The sequence below is a fragment of the Carettochelys insculpta genome, chromosome 25, assembly GCF_033958435.1.
Source record: "Carettochelys insculpta isolate YL-2023 chromosome 25, ASM3395843v1, whole genome shotgun sequence".
Taxonomy (NCBI): Eukaryota; Metazoa; Chordata; order Testudines; family Carettochelyidae; genus Carettochelys; species Carettochelys insculpta.
In genome coordinates, this window is record NC_134161.1 from 8420101 (window position 1) to 8424336 (window position 4236).

Consider the following 4236-nt stretch of genomic DNA (forward strand, 5'->3'; position numbering starts at 1 on the left):
CTCTCTCTCTCTCTCTTCTTTTGACACCGTTCTGGCTCAAGCCTACTCATTGACCTCACAGTGAGCCCCTGCCAGACTCGCCCCCTGCTCTCTCTCAGCTCCGTTGAACTCTCTGGCCTCAAATTGACCCCCCGTGAACATTCAGTGACCCCCCCCCATTGGTCTCTATGTCCTCAGTTGACCCCTCGTGTATCATTTGAGCCGTCCGTATCCCCGCAAGACTCCCAGCCCTGCGCTCAGTGCAACAGGACTGGTGCGTGGCACGGGAGCAGAGGAGTGGGACGGCTTTGAGAGGCAAGGAAGAGAAGAGAGCCAGTTGGTAAGCCCGTCCTTGCCGCTCACCCGCAGCGTCTTAAGCGCGGGCAAAGCACAGGGCCGCGCCCCGCACCAGCTTGGCTCAGAGTCCTTCGTGGACTCCGTTCCTTCCCCCTTTCGTCTGGTCTCTCTGAGCCCCTCTTTCAGCATTGTCCTTGGGCGCCTCTGCTGGCAGCCCCTTCCCCAGGCTGGCCGGCCGGCTGCCTGCCCGTCTGCCTCTCGCGTGACGAAACGCTGCCTGGGGTTTCTTACACACCCAACTGATTCCAGCAGGGGCCCGCGGCTCTCGCGTCAGGAGAAGCGGGGAACTCTCCGGTCCTTGCGTCACTCGGGAGGGACCCAACCACCGAGCGAAAAGCTTCCGAGGAGCCCGCTGCCACCTCTCCCTCGGCCGATTCGCGGCAGGGGCATCTCACAGGTCCCTCGGAGGCTGACGCTGAACCGACTGGGGAGGCGGCTGAGTCGCCTGCGGGATTCCGAGGCAGAGAGCCCACGCAGCGGTGGGGACCCGTCCAGAGAAGAGGCCGGTTCAGCTGCCTTTCCCTGCGCTCCAGAGCAGGGATCGGACTGGCTCGGTGCGATCGCAAAGGCCTCAGCCCTGATTCTGAAGGAACGGCCGGCCCAGGGAGGCTGAGCGCCCGTCAACAACCGACGGTCACTGCCCCCCCGGCCCCGCCCCCGCCAAGCCTCGAGTGGTCCGGTGGCTCGGCCGGTTGCTCGGCAGGTGGCCGGCGCGAGTTCGACTCCTTCCTCCTCCTCGGCTTCAGGCGGGCGCCAGCGCGGCCCTTTCCCTGCGGCGAAAGGCACGCGGCGCTGCGGGCCTGGGGAGGGGAGGGGCGGCTTCTCGGGAGCCCCGGAAGCTGCTGCTGCGCTCGCTTGCTTTTTGCTGCCCAAGCAGCCCTGTGGAGTTGAGACGTGGGAGCGGGTGAGAGCCGAGGGTTCAAAACCCCTTGCCGCGGTGGGATTTGAGCCTTTCTGGCCCGTCTCTCGGGTGAACGGCCTAAACGCGGGGCGCGGAGGCAGGCCTGGGTGGCTGCGCGCCGTGTGTTTTCGCTGTTGGCGGAGAACCACTTTCCCTTCCCGTGGGCTCCCCGGGCCGGTAGCGGCTGGTTCAGTGGCTCAAGCGCTGCCTGGTCTCCTGGAGGTCGAGGGTTCAAATCCCCTTTTTTCCTCAAAGCGGAGGGACTTGCTCCTGGCTCACTTCTCTCTCCACCCAATGCCCCCAGGGCTGGGGGGCGGGGCGAGGCAGAGGCAGAGACTCCTTCTGGCCAAGAGGAGCCGCTTTCAGCAAGTATGAAGGGAGAAGTGGGCCGCCAGGCTTGCGTGACTTCTGCTCTGGGGGTGTGGTTCTGGCCTGTGCCCTGCCGCCGGTGCAGTGCTGGTTCAAGTCTCCGTTCCGCTTGGCGAGTGGCAAGAGGCGCTCTGTTTTCTCAGCGCTCAAGGGCTCCACTTTCACTACATAGTAACTGGAGCAGAGGTTGCCCTCAGTGGCCTGTGTGGAGCAGGGTGTGAGGGCCTCTCCTAAGGATCTGAGGGCCCCTGGTTCAAGTCCCTGCTCTGCCTCTGCTGGGTGCCCCTGAGGGGTGGAAACCAGCCCTGTGTGGCTGATGGGTTGGCTGCTCACAGGGCCTCTTGCTGCTTTTTCGTAAAGAACTTTTGCTGCGGAGCAGTAAAACCCCCTCTCTCTAGTCCACCGTGATTGGGATACAAGCCCAGGCTGCAGCCTACCCCAGGCCACTCCCCTGCTCTTTTGAGGGGTGTGAACTGGGGTGGCCACCTCCTGGGAGAGAGTCTGGGGAGCGATCCTTGTCCAAGCCCCCTCCCTTTCCCAAGAAGACAATGGCCTCTGGGGAAAGAGAGGGGGCTCAGACAAGGATGGCCCCCCACAAAGGACAGTCGCCTAGGAGGCAGGGGATCCTAGTGCAAGCGCCGGCGCTGAACAGGCAGCTGGGGGGCTTGAACCAGGATCTCCCGCAACCCGGGCGAGTATCCAAACCACTGGACTAGAGAGTGGAGCTAGTAAAGGGACCAGCCCCAGGCGTATTTATCGCCAGTCAAACAGCTTCCACGGGAAAAAGACTGGCAATGCAGGGGCGATTACGAAGGAAGGAAGATTCAAAGCAGCGTCTCTCTCCCATAGAAAGGGCAGAGCCTGAGGACTGGCCAACCTCAGAGCACGCGGCGGGAGTCTGACCCAACTCACGCGGCCTTCGCTTCAGAGAGAAGTGGGCCGAGACGCAGTCCCTCCTTTTTAAGGAAAAGGGAGGATTAGAACCCCTGGCTCCCCAGAGAGGGGGCAACAACACAAGCCACTCGACTAACCTGACCGCAGCAGGCAAGCTCACGGCAAGGGAGAGTGGCCCACCATCGACGGCGAAAACAGCGCGCCCACACCCGCCTTGGGCTCAAGAATTAGACCCAGACGTGTGGCCAAGCCAGCGCCCCAGAGAAGAAGCAAGGCCTCCGTGTTTGCCCAAAGCACAGCTGATTAACAGGGAACAGACTTGCTCCCTGCTCTCTCTGACCTCACTGGAACGCTCTGGCCTCAAATTGAACCCCTGGCAACTTTCAGTGAGCCCAGACTTGGTCTCTGTCTCCTCTTTTCACCCCATTCTGGTTGAAGCCTCCTACTCTTTTCACTAAAAGCGAGGCCCTACGAGGCTTGCTCCTTGCTTTCTCGGACCACATTTGAACTCTCCGGCCACATAGGGAACCCCTGTGAACTTTCGGTGACCCCCTGAACGGTCGCCGTCTCCTCATTTTCCCCTCTCCATTCCAACTGATCACAATTTGTCTCTCTCCAAAAGTCCAGAAACCTTCTTCTCTGCTACGTTGTGCGAACCCTCTGGCCTCAAACTGAACCCCTGTGCCGCTTCGGTGACCCCATAATTGGTCGCTATGTCCTCATTTGACCCAATTCTCCCTCAATCCTGCACCTTTCCCTTCGACTGAGGCCCTAATTGACTTGCTCTCTGTGACCTCTTTTGAACTCTCCGGCCACATGGGGAACCCCTGTGAACTTTCAGTGACCTCCTAATTGGTCTCTGTGTCCTCATTTGACCCAATTCTCCCTCAGTCCTGCCCCTTTCCCTTCGACTGAGGCCCAAACTCACTTGCTCTCTCTGCTCTGTGACCTCATTTGAACTCTCTGGCCTCAATTTCCACCCCAGTGAACTTTCCGCGACCCTCTAATTGGTCTCTGCGTCCTCATTTGACCCAATTCTCCCTCAGTCCTGCCCCTTTCCCTTCGACTGAGGCCCAAACTCACCTGCTCTCTCTGCTCTCTGACCTCATTTGAACTCTCTGGCCTCAATTTCCACCCCAGTGAACTTTCCGCGACCCTCTAATTGGTCTCTGCGTCCTCATTTGACCCAATTCTCCCTCAGTCCTGCCCCTTGCCCTTCGACTGAGGCCCAAACTCACCTGCTCTCTGACCTCGTTTGAACACTCTGGCCTCAATTTCAACCCCCGTGAACTTTCGGTGACCCCCTAATTGGTCTCTGTGTCCTCATTTCACCCCATTCTGGCTGAATCCCGCACCTTTCCCTATCACTCTTGCTCCCTGCTGACTCTGACCTCCTTTGAACTCTATGGCCTCAGTTTCGACCCAGTGAACTTTCAGTGACTCCCCAATTGGTCTCTCTCTCTCTCTCTCTCTCTCTCTCTCTTCTTTTGACACCATTCTGGCTCAAGCCTACTCATTAACCTCACAGTGAGCCCCTGCCAGACTCGCCCCCTGCTCTCTCTCAGCTCCGTTGAACTCTCTGGCCTCAAATTGAACCCCCGTGAACATTCAGTGACCCCCCCCACCCCCCATTTGGTCTCTATGTCCTCAGTTGATTCCTCTGTGTGTCATTGCATCTGTCCATAATCCTATAATGCTGTCAGTTCTGTGGTCAGTGGAACAGGACTGGACTGCCT

The 4236-nt window shown here is 59.5% G+C and overlaps 1 long non-coding RNA gene across 1 annotated transcript in view; it reads right to left on the reverse strand.

Annotated features, from left to right (window-relative positions):
• LOC142001624 (uncharacterized) overlaps positions 1 to 4236 on the reverse strand; it is a 91093-nt gene that overhangs the window by 20812 nt on the left and 66045 nt on the right. The gene's annotated exons all lie outside the window — the stretch shown is intronic.